Source organism: Canis lupus, chromosome 23 (genome assembly GCF_048164855.1).
Source record: "Canis lupus baileyi chromosome 23, mCanLup2.hap1, whole genome shotgun sequence".
NCBI classification, from domain to species: Eukaryota; Metazoa; Chordata; class Mammalia; order Carnivora; family Canidae; genus Canis; species Canis lupus.
The window spans coordinates 45,998,762-46,011,091 of NC_132860.1; the positions used below are offsets into that span (position 1 = coordinate 45,998,762).

Genomic DNA, 12,330 nt, shown 5'->3' on the forward strand with positions numbered 1-12,330 from the left:
TATTTTAGAGACACAGAGAGAAAGGGCATGAGCTTGTGGAGGAGAGGCAGAGAGTGAGGGAGACGGAGGGAAGCAGACCCCCTTCTGAGTGCAGGGCTCAATCCCAGGACCCCAAGATTGTGACCTGAGCTAAACCAAGAGTCAGACACTCAACCAACTGAACCACCCAGGTGCCCCTGAAAAGATTTTTTTTTTTTTTTAACTCTACCTCTGTGAAGCCTGGTGGAGTAAATTAGTCATCTCACTCATCACTGAGTGGTATTTTCTGAAGCTGTTCAAAGGAAGATTCCTGTTTATGTGTTTTTGCTAAGATTATCCTTTTTCCTTACAGGCCATCCCAGAAAACAGTGACAACTCCATTTCAAGATATCTCTAAGAAGAAATCAAGAAAGAAGTGTAAATAATGTTCAGTGAAGACAAGGGTTGGGGAGAAGAGAGGAGAATATAAGTGTAAGTCTCTTCTCACTGTCTAGAAGTTCTCTCTGGACAAGACCTGTGTTCACTATCACCTTTATATCAACATTCATTCACACATTTACTCTATAAATATTTGAATGCTCATGGTGTGTCAGGCATTATGTCGGGACTTGGCAAAATGCTGATAATGATAGACAAAGTCTCTCTCCTTATGCAGTTTACAATCTTGTGGGCATTTCACCATGTTGCTAAACGATTCATGTGGGAGTCATTCCAAGGGTATGTCAATAGGTAATTAATTAATGATATTTATTGGGTATTTCTTATATATTTACTCCAGTTCTAGGCTTTGTAGCAGTTTAAAAGTAAAATAGACCTTGTGCATGAGGAATTTAGAATTTAAAATTATTAAGGTTTTGTATAAAATGGCAAAGGGAGGATATTAGCAGTTTGGAGTCTGGGGGATCAGTTTGTTTGGAAGTGCCATAGATGGGGATATTGGAGATCTTTGGATGATCCCTTAAAGCCCACTTCCACTTTTCCCCATCCCCCAGGGCCCAGGATACTCTTGCCTGAAGAAAGAGTTAAAATCTATACAACTGTACGTAGATCCAGGTCCACAGCCAAGTTTCGCAGGAAGTGACAATTAACTTGAGACCTGAGGAATAAGGAATAAATAGTTGGGTGATAAGGTAGAAGACGATGCCAGGTAGAGTGAAAGTATGTGTGAAGGTCTGGAAGAGGCAAGGAACATGAATTTCAAGGCATTGATTATGCTAATATGGCTGGAGCACAGAGAATGCAGCAAGGGAGTGGTGTCAGAGGAGGCTGGAAAGACAGGAATGAAATCAATGCAGGATTTTGTTAACCTTCTTACCACAATGGCCTTGTATAATGAGAAGTGGGCCAAAGGTCCTCTGTCAGAAATAATGCCCAGGCAGGGCGTGACTCTCTGACTCTGATGTGTTATAAACTCTTTTTTGATTTTAGGTTTTGGTAACCTACACATTTGCACATGCCCACGGAAATACACAAGTAGTTATAGAAAAGAGCATTTGACATAATTACTTTTGTAGAGTATGAAGGCATCTAACGGCAAAAAGTTGGCAATTCAGGGGTGAGTGGTTATTTTTTGTTTTGGCCTTGCAGTGTGGACAAAAGGGTAAGGCAAACTGGTCTCGAGACAAAATGAATCTGCTGAAGGAGAGGGCAGATAACTAAGCATGAGGATAAAGCTTGAGAAAAGATTATTATGGAAAATAGGAAATAGTACCCAGTATAAAAAATACCCTTCCCCTTGGTGTGTGACTCAGCTCCAGTGTATAGTGAGTTCTATTCTTGCATCTGTCACAGGAAGAATCTAGAAGGAACCTCCTCCTCCTCCTCTATTAAGTTTGCAAAAGAGAGGTGAACTATCCTGTTTCTATTCTTGCAAAACAACCAAGTTTGCCTGGGAAAGTATATTAACAGGCCAATTTCAGCAGCCTACTTAAATATACAGATAGCTTTCAATTACTGGACTGGGGAGTGATGAGGATGTAAAAAGAAACCCAACAACAGATAATGCAAAAGTCATTGAATCTTGGCTTTCGAATGAATTGTATTGTTTTCTTGCAGCAGATTTGCGTTCCTAATTATTCCTTGCTGAGACTAATATTAAAATGAGTTTGCATTCCCAAAGAAGGCACATACCAGCTGGGCAGAGAAAGGAGTGGACTCAAAAACTTGCTAAGTGATGGGGGAAGGATAGTCATAAAAGAAGTGGCAAGGACTAAATATTTGCTATAATCTCCAAGAATAGTCCTCCTAGCTCCTCCCAACCTTTATAAGTAGACTGTAGGGACACAACATGCATGTGAAATGTATTGTCACTAAATCAAGGAACCAAATGAAAGCAGGTAGAATGGGTGCAAAATAATTTCTTGTTTAGTATCATCCTGTATTTCAAAGGCCAAATTACCTTTGCTACAATATGGGATGGGAGAAGGAGAAGATCTCTTTAAAAGTTGCCTGACCCCAGGGGAATTTAAATCTTAATTATCACTTAACCCGTGAAAGCTCTGCCAGTATTATAACAGCAAGTCAGAATCATAATTAAATTTCTGCCTGTGGGTTATGTGGGTAAATCCTGTAAGAGGGGCGAATCACTTACGCAAACATTTAAGTGAGTTATAAAACCCAGGAAGACAAGAATTCCTAAGTGTTACTGGAGAATTCTAGGATCATGTCAGAAGAAGAATTTTACCACTTACTCTAGAAATGACCAAGACTGATGTTTGTGCCTGGGCAGGGAGGGATTTGAGAAAGTTCAGGTCAGAGTTCCAGAATTTATGCTGAGTCATAAAATATTAAAGCTCAAAGAGGCAGATAGACACAACAGCTAAGACTTAGTGAGCACTTACTGTGGGTTCTAAGTGGCTTTGTTTTACATGGGATAACTCGTGAAACACATAGTCTAACTCTCCCTTTTAGAGGTGAAGTCTGTGGTTAAAAGGCAGCCATGCCATCTGACTAGGAATGGGCTGCACAGAACTGAACCCAAGATTTCTGTCTCCTAAACCAGGGCTTTCCTTCTAATATCAGACTTCCTTTCTGTCAACTGAAAGATCCTATCACTTGATCATACCTGCAGGCTTTTTAATTTCTTTTTTTAATTAAAAAAATGTGCTGGGGACAAAGGAAAAAACATGGACTTTAGAGCTGAATTTGCACTTCAACTCTTGCTTGCTACTTACTTCTAAGAGTTTGATCTTCTGCAGGAATACCATATCTCTCCTTGGCTTGCATTGTCTGTGACTTCCTGGAATAAAGTCCAACATCTTTGCTTGGCTTCTGAGGAGGGCCTGGTGGCTCTAGACTGTACTAATCTTGCCAGCTTCACCTTGTGGTAGTCTCCGCTCCTCACTCTCTGCCCTAGCTGCCCAGCATGTATTCAGTTCTTGGAATGGCCATGGGGCTCCATGTGCTAGGAGTGCTCACTTGCCCCTCTCCTTTTTTTAAAAAAAAAAAAGTTTTATTTTATTTAAATTCAACTAATTAGCAGATAAGTATTATTAGTTTCAGAGGTAGAGTTCAGTGATTCATCATTGCATATAACACCCAGTGCTCATTAGATGTAATGTAATGAATGCCCTCCTTAATGCCCCTCACCCAGTCACCCCAACCCCCATCCACCTCTCCTCCAGCGACCCACGTTTTGTTTCCTAGAGTTAAGAGTTTCTTATGGTTAGTATCCTCTGATTTTATCTTATTTTATTTTCCCCTCCCTTCCCCTATGGTCCTCTGTTTTTTTTCTTAAATTCCACATAGGAGTGAAATCATAGAATTGTCTTTTTCTGATCGACTTATTTTGCTTAGCATAATAAATAAGGATAATATCCTCTAGTTCTTTCCACATTGTTGCAAATGTAAGGTTTCATCTTTTGATGGCTGAGTAATATTCCATTGTATCCCTCCCCTGATCAACGCCTTGGATCTCAGCTTCAGTTTTACTTCCTTAGGGAAGTCTTGGATCCTCAGATGGTGTCAGCTCCCTCTGTGATAAGTTTCCAGAATATCCTCACCTGTTCTCTGTGACTTATGGCCCCCCCATCATTGATTAATTGCTTGCGGTTGTTCAGTTGAGGCCCCCTTATGAGAATAGAAGCTTTGTGAGGGCAGGGACAGCTAGTCCCAGTGCTGAGGTCAAAAGAAGGCATTTAAATAGTGTATGAATGAGTGAACCCACCTCAGGCCTCAATGTTTTTCTTCTGCAAAGTGGAGATAAACATTGGACAACCATCAGGATTAAATGGCATATTTATTTAAGGCTTCAGCTCACTGTTAGTAGCATAGGACTCAATAAATGTGGATTTCATTTCCTGTACACTCTTCTTTTTTTGACAATGTCCCCAAGGCACCATGCCTGCTGAAACATCTATGGAAGATGGAACGATGTTCTGGATAGTTTTAGTACAAAGTGTATTTTACGCGTTCTGAGCCTTTGAATAACGTCGCCTGCTGATGGCATACACGGCAGCTAACTCTCCATGAACCAGCACATTTGACAAAGAAGGGCACCTCGCTCCCCAGCTGGACAGGATAACAGAGCGCTTACTGTAGGCATGATTCTCTCAGGGTCAGAACCTTAAACTAATCCCCCTGCTGAATATGGAATAGATGAAACAGGAGCAGCTGCTCTTCTCAGCTGGTGAGCTGCTGGAGCTTGGAGCAGTGTGGTTTCTAGGTGTCTTTCCCCCCAAAACCCAGACAGAGTGACAACAAGGCTGTTCAGATTTGTGCTTATGTGGAAACCTCTGGTTTTCCTTTGGAAGGAAACCCTAGTTGTCTACACCCCCCCAACCCCCACAAGCTGGAATCCAGACTCCCTGAGGACAAGAAATTGCCTTTCTTTCTTTCTTTCTTTCTTTCTTTCTTTCTTTCTTTCTTTCTTTCTTTCTTTCTTTCTTTTCTTCTTTCTTCTTTCTTTCTTTCTTCTCTTTCTTTCTTTCTTTCTTTCTTTCTTTCTTTCTTTCTTCTTTCTTTCCTTCCTTCCTTCCTTCCTTCCTTCCTTCCTTCCTTCCTTCCTTCCTTCCTTCTCTCTGTCTCTCTCTCTCTCTTTCTCTCTTTCTTTCTTTCTTTCTTTCTTTCTTTCTTTCTTTCTTTCTTTCTCTTCAGGCTCTACCATGGAGAACTGTAACTCTGCTCACAGTCCTTGGCCCTTTGGCAACCCTGTGGGGAGTATGAGAGAGGAAACTGATACAAGTTTCAGCCCCTTAAAAGACAAAAAACACAAGAAAAGGCAAGATGGAGCATGTTTAGGGATGTAGGCAACTGAGAAGGCAAATCGGAGATCCTTGAGGAAAAGCTATGGATGGGTCAAGTTCATGTTTAGGTTAAAGGGAACGGCTATGTTTTTAAAATTTAGTTTAAATCAATAAAGCTGGTTTTAAGACCTGCAATAGAATTAGACCTGGACCAAGACTTGCCACTTACTACTATATGTGTGATCTTGGGTAATTACTTCACTTGGTTTGCTCATCTATAAAGTGGCCATAGTGATGGTACCTATCTTATAGGCCAGTGATGGGCAAACTTGTTCTCTAAAGGACCAGATAGTAAATATTTTAGACTTTGCACCACATGTAGTCTTTTTTTTTTTTTTTTTTACACATGAAGTCTTTGTTGCTTATTCTTTCCTGGGTCTTTTTTTTTTTTTTTTTTTTTAACAAACTTTTAAAAATGTACAAACTATTCTCAGCTGCCAGGCAACCCCTGTTTAGGCTTATTGCAAAGATGGAAATGAAATGAAATGAGATAACATACAGAAAAAGCTTTGTATTGGACCTGAAACATCGTCAGTTCTCAATAAACAGTAGGTATGATGATTCCCACCTAGCTAACTAAAGGTAATAAATAGCAGAAGCTTCAGACTTCTCTGTGCCAGCTGCCCTGCCCCCACCACATATCCAATAGAATGGATATTTGGAAGGACAACATAATTCATACAAATTTGAACCACTAATGTGATCCTCATTATTTGATTTGAAGCACTGGAAAATTAAATGTGGTCAAGGAAATTGGGGCCAGTGGACATTTCTGAGTGCCAGCAGCACACCAGGTCTTTGCATGCACTGCTTATGTTTATTTCACAACACTCCTGCTAGGTGGCTTTTATTGTTCCCATTGCGCAAGACAAGTGGAGGCTAGGGGAGGGAAACTACCCCTGGAAAGTAGTTCTGTCTGCCCCAGCCTCCATGCTGTACAGACATCATGGCTATACTCATGGCCCTCTGGCTCTGACATCCATTCTCTTTCTCTTTCTCTTTCTTTCTCTTTCTCTTTCTCTTTCTCTTTCTCTTTCTCTTTCTCTTTCTCTTTCTCTTCTCTTTCCTTCCCTTCCTCCCTTCCTCCCTTCCTCCCTTCCTTCCTTCCTTTCCCTTTTTCTTTCTCTCTCTCTTTTTTTTAAAAGATTTTATGTATTTATTTGAGACAGAATGAGAGAATACTGAGTCAGGGTATGGGCAGAGAGAGAGAGAGAGAAGCAGATTCTTTTCTGAGTGGGGAAACCCTACAGGGGGCTCCATCTCAGAACCCAGAGATCATGACCTGAGCTGAAGGCAGATGCTCAACCAACTGAGCCACCCAGGTACCCCTCTCTTTCCCTTTCTAATGTGCACCTATTCACACCATTTTTTGTTCCTTGACCCTGGAGTCAATGGCTACATGTAGAATGGCTTTTAAATGAGTGATTCAAAGGTGGTTTCTAATTGTACACCTCCTGTGTGCTAAGCTCTGTGCTAGACACTGGAATTAGCAAAAACAACAACAACAACAACACAACAACAAAGGAGTGTGACATAACTCCTCTTATTGAAGAGCCAAAAAACCCTTCAACAGAAGGAAAAACACTACCTATGTAGCTAATGATACATCACAAAAGTATTTTATTAGTAGTGCTCAGTAGAAAATTTGAGTCAAGGCTTTGGTTTTAGGAAGTCAGCGTAAAAATGCCTAGGTTTGTATTTAAGACATGGCTCCCTATGCCTCTCCACTCCAGTATAAAATCTTCATCATCTTCCCATTAGCCATAGAGTAAAGTTTAAACTTCTTGGGTCATATCAAGGCCTTATCCCAAAGCTCCCCAGTGGATGTGCCAAATACGTTGAGTTGGTGCTATGGACTGAGGATTGTGTCCCACCAACATTCATGTGTTGAAACCTGTTTCCTAGTGTCACGGTATTTGGAGGTGGGGCCTGTAAGAAATGATTAGGTCATGAGGGTAGAGCCCTCATGAATGGGATTAGTGCCCCTACAAAAGAGGCACTAGAGAGATCTCAGGCTCCTTCAGCCATGTGAGGTTACAGTGAGAAAATGGCCATTTATGAGGAAACAGGATCTCACCGAAGCCCTGACCTTGGACTTCCCAGCCTCCAGAACTGTGAGAAACCAATTTCTGTTGTCTGTTAGCCACCGGTCTGTGGTATTTTGTTATAGCAGTGAAAACACACTAAGACTGATGCTGACAGCCTCATCATTGACTCTGGTATATGTTACATACACGATCAGTATTCCACATGTGCCTCAACCTGAAATGGTTTGGGAAGCATTGTCCTTCACAATCTGTCCCAGACTTATCTTTCCTGCCTAATTTCCCTCAACTGTGTCAGCGCACAGTGTCTGTTCCTTGTTCCTTATACAGTCACCATATTTTCTAACCTACGCACTTTTGCTCATATGGTTCTTTCTGCTTGGAAGTCCTGCCTTACCCTTTGGATTATTTCTGCATAATCTGCAAATTCTTTAAAAGAATAACCCATAAGTTACCTCTCTCATGAAGAATTCCCTGCATCCATTGTTCTCCGAACTGTAATAGTGCTTTATCTTTTTTATGGCATATGCCACCATCTGTTGTATCCTTGGTAGTGAAAGGGGTTAGTGTTTATTCCAGCACATAGTAGGGCTCCAGTGGCCACCTGGCCAGCCTGCCTGCTTTCCCTGCTCGTCCTGTGGAATATTAGGAAATTTACTTAAATCAGTGGTTCTCAAACATAGCTGCACATTATAATTGCCTGAAGTCGTTTTCATTTTGTTTTCTTTAATATCCTAATGCTTGTTGGGTCATACCCCAAAGCAGGGAAACCTAAAACTGTAGAGGGTGGGACCCAGCAACCACATGGAGTCAATGTGTAGCCAGGTTGTTTCAAACAACCTGAGTGTTGTTTGCAGGTTGTTCTGAAAATTCATTGTGATGTTTGCAAAAGTTTAGCACAGAGCCTGGTGCATAGTGAGTGTGCACTAACTGTTAATTATTATATTATACTTTACCCCAGCTTTTCACTTCATTGCCAACAATGACTTGCACAAAAATAGGTACTAAATAAAATAATGGTTGAATGAACAAATGCTCCTTGGGGAGGCCTAAGGGGACCAACCCCCAACACTAAGTTGTTGTAGAGAGCTGGTTTCAATGTGGAACTGAAGGTTGTGCCGGGAACAGAGGCATGGGGAAATAGTCTGTCCTGGGTATAGGCAGTGGGGAGGGTGATATTGGCTTTATGGAATTTAAAAACAATAAGAAAATCAACGACAAGTTCAAGTCCTCCTCTTCCTTCTCCTCTTCCTCCTCCTTCTTCTTCTATCACCACGCATTGAAAACTCTTAACAACACTGGTGAAAAAAATGCTTCTTGTAGGGCCAGAATTCTCTCACCATCCCTGCCCCCTCCCCCTCATCCCGGAACACCACTGGCCTGGAGCCCAGCAAGATAGGACTGAAGAGCTCTTATAGTCAGCACTATTAATGAGCTAAATGGCTTGAGAAAGAAACGAGGGAACTGTAAATTATATTTATAAATTAAGTCATACAAAGCCGGACTAAGTAATTAAACTGTGTGCCCATAATTAAATACTTGTATAGCATTTGGGCCTTGAGAGTTCTTTCTGCAATAGTGATTAGTGGTCTGTGTGGTGGGCTGACGACTCACAGAGGTCCTGGGGCAAGCGGGCGACTAAGGTCGCTGTATAAACAGAAGAATCCTTGAGAGGTAGCCATGGCCGTGGTCACGGGAATGGACAAGTGATATACAGGGTAAGAGGTGACGGGGGAGAGCCCCAGAGCCCCAGGCATACAGGATGTAGCAACAGCAGCCCGCATTAGTGAAGGGAGGCTGAGAAGCAGTGCTGTCAGGCTCAGCAGAAAGGGAAGGCCTTCATGCTTTGGCCCTTGCCAACCTTCCTTTCCTATCCTTTCCTTCACATGCCCCACCTAGAGTCACAGAAGTCAATATGCATTCTTCAAACACAGCCTGCTTTCATGTCTCTCTACCTTTGCCCCGTCCTTCCCTGCATGCTCTTCCCTTCTCCATTTGTAACCTAGCAGTTGAATCCTTTGGGAGCCAGCTCCAAGGTCCTCAGGGAGTCTTATCGAGACTCATGTGGGCAGGTGGTAAATCTTCCAGTGGTTTCCACAGCTACATTGTGGGATAAGCCTCTGCTGAATCTCCCCCCCCCCCCTTCATCCTGGATAACCAAGCCCCTATTCTTAGTTCCTAAAAGTTCCCTGGCAGAATGGCAGGTACTTGATATGTATCTGCAGAGTGAGCAAATGAATGAAGGACAGACTTGGGAAGAAGGGGAGGTGGTATTCTCCTCTTCCTCTAGATGGGATCTAGACTGTAAGCTCTTGAGGTCAGGGGCTGTGTCTCATTCAGCTCCGTGTTGGCAGCACCCGGCATGGCGCTCGGCAGACAGAAGTTGCCTCAGGAGTCTGCTAGGTGCATAGGAGACGAGCAGAAGGAGATATACTCTGGTACGCATTCCCTTCAGCTGAGCACCCCCCCCCCCCCATAAATAAACTAGGTAAGAATACTGTCAGAACGAGTGTCCGTATACACTGGTGTTTACAAAACCATGACATCTATTTTAGTAAAAGTGCAGGAGGGCAGGCAAAATGCACAGGAGACCCAAGATCAAAGTGCAGTTGTTTGAGGGTGGGTGGAGGAGAGGGAGAGAGGGATGTGGGAGTCTGGGAGACCCAGGTGTGGGAATTCAGGCGAAGGAGGAGCAGACAGTAATGAAAGGCTCTCTAGAGCAGCCTTTCAAGGAATACACCAAGAGTCCAGAGGGCACATCCTGGGAGGAACATCACCCAATATATAAGCTACATGAAGGGCAAGGGAATGCTTTCAGGGTGAGAAATGGGAGAAAACTGGAGGACTGGACCAAGCGGTGCTGCAAGGAGTCCAGGGGTGAGGCCCAGCTGTTTGCATTACTCACCCGCACCGCAGATGGTGCAGAGACACACCAAGTGTTGAAATCCACTGGTAACAGATTCAAGACCTGGGACTGTGCACTCTCGTAGTGCTGCCTGGGTGGGTGACCTTGACATAGCTCTGAATCTTCATTTCCTCTTCTGAATAATGGAGATGATAAGTGGATGTAAGTAGGGGCTGGCACACAGTAAACACTCAGTGAATCTCAGCAGGAATAATTATAAAAGACACACAGTTTGACATTCTAGCTGATGCCATGTTTTTCTGCATCCTTCCACCCCAGGGAGGGAAATGCTAAAAGGACCTCGACATTCCTTACTTCATCAGTAGCAGAAGCAGGAAGCTGGATGGGAGAGAACTAGGCTCTTTCTTTCTTTCTCTTTCTTTCTTTCTTTCTTTCTTTCTTTCTTTCTTTCTTTCTTTCTTTCTTTCTTTCTTTCTTTCTCTTTCTTTCTTCTTTCTTTCTTTCTTTCTTTCTTTCTTTCTTTCTTTCTTTCTTTCTTTCTTTCTTCTTTCTCTCAGATTTTATTTATTTATTTGGGAGACAGAGGGAGCAAGAAAGGGGGGGAAGGGCAGAAGGAGAAACAATTAGGGGTGAGGTCGTGGTCCTCAGAGTCCCCAAGGGCTGTGTGCCCTGCACTGGGAGAAGGGCAGGGAGGCAGTGGACACAGAGCGGAGGGGAATGGCTCTGGGCCTTGCAGCAGCCACAAGACATCTATCAGGGCCCAAGGCAAGGGAGAAAAAAAAACTGCAACAGGACCTCCATGCAGCATGGAGCCATTTGTCTCCCTGTAGCCCTGCATCACACACATGAATTGCATTTGGTGCTGTAATGTTTTATCAGAACAGATGTCCTACGTGTAAATCCCCGCAGGATCAACCCTTACAGCCTTGATGAAATTGCAGGAAAAGCCCTGCACTCTCTGCCTGAGCCCTCATATTCACTTAGGTCATCTGTAATTTGAGGAAATATGTTTTTCAATACCCCGAAGCTCTTTTCTATGTTTCGATCTCTGTCTCTCTGTCTCTGTCTCTCTCTATTCCCCCAAAGACATATTTTTCTGTAAATACTGCAGCTCGGCTGGCTCTGAATCACAGATCAAAGCATTTCTTCTTCATTCATCTTTTGAGGCTAAATTGCAATTTCTAACATCTGTGGTTTTCACTAATCTGGTTCTGTGGCATCTAGCTTGAAATCAACAGAAAGCAGCTCACAATAACCCACTGAAGCTGCCCCGATGCAAACGGGGAGCGTAATCTGAGCACAGCATTGTGGCGTGTCGGGAGCCACAGGTAGAACTATTCAGGGCCTTTATTATACCCAACATTAATCTTGGTAAACAACTTGTTTTGATGAAAGTTGAAAGCCAGATGAAACAAGGAAAATTCACGGTTATCAGACAACAAAACATGATCCCTCCCTCCTCCCACCCCTTCCTGCACTTTCCAGCGACATCTGAGGCTTGGTCTATTTGGACCAAATAAAGGGAGGGCAGAAGTCGGGCTGCTTCCCTCAGAGAACGTGCCCAGAGACGGTTCCGGAACTTGCTGGGACTCAGACATTCGCAGAGCCGGGTCAGAGTCTGGGACCTGGGAGGAGTCCTGGGGAGTTACAAGGAGCTTTTTTGTTTTTTGTTTTTCTGCTCAGAAGAAAACATTCCTGAAGGCAGTTGTTACGGCTTATTATTGAACCTGGTTGCTTGTCTCCTGGGGATGGGGCCGACTCTGTGCTCACCCTTAGCTTTCTGGGTGAAACGCTGTATCTTAGCAGCTCCAGGGCCTGGGGGGAGGGGGGTGACAGAAGAACACACCTGTGTTGATGAAGACCCCGGGTGGTTAAACACATCATTGAGGTAAAAAAAAAAGAAGTTTTAAGTCAATGATTAGTTTTCCTTTTTATATTTGCGTTACTTTAGTTTACATTATGTTTATACTGCATTATATTGCATTATTTCTATTTTTACAACAGTTTGCTACAAATGCTGGATAAAACAGTATGGTATGAATTATCTTTACTCTCGGTAAATTTCTCTGGGAGACTTTAAGGAGCTCAGTTGTCACTTAGGCCCAAGCTATGGAAGGCTGATGATCTGGCATCTTTAAGTCCTGAGAGTGCCTCCGGGTTTAATTTCAGGCCCAACTGCCTCCAGGCTGCTAGAATC

At 43.0% G+C, this 12,330-nt stretch overlaps 1 protein-coding gene across 47 annotated transcripts in view; it reads left to right on the forward strand.

The window, feature by feature from the left end:
- LOC140615193 (uncharacterized) overlaps positions 1-12,330 on the forward strand; it is a 143,588-nt gene that overhangs the window by 5,632 nt on the left and 125,626 nt on the right. For 46 of the 47 annotated variants that reach the window (XR_012015975.1, XR_012015976.1, XR_012015971.1 and 43 more), the window contains exon 2: positions 332-450. The gene's annotated coding sequence lies outside the window, so the exon portion shown is untranslated. Of the gene's footprint in view, positions 1-331; positions 455-12,330 lie in introns of those variants that run through there. The other variant, XM_072795078.1, reaches the window with a different exon arrangement.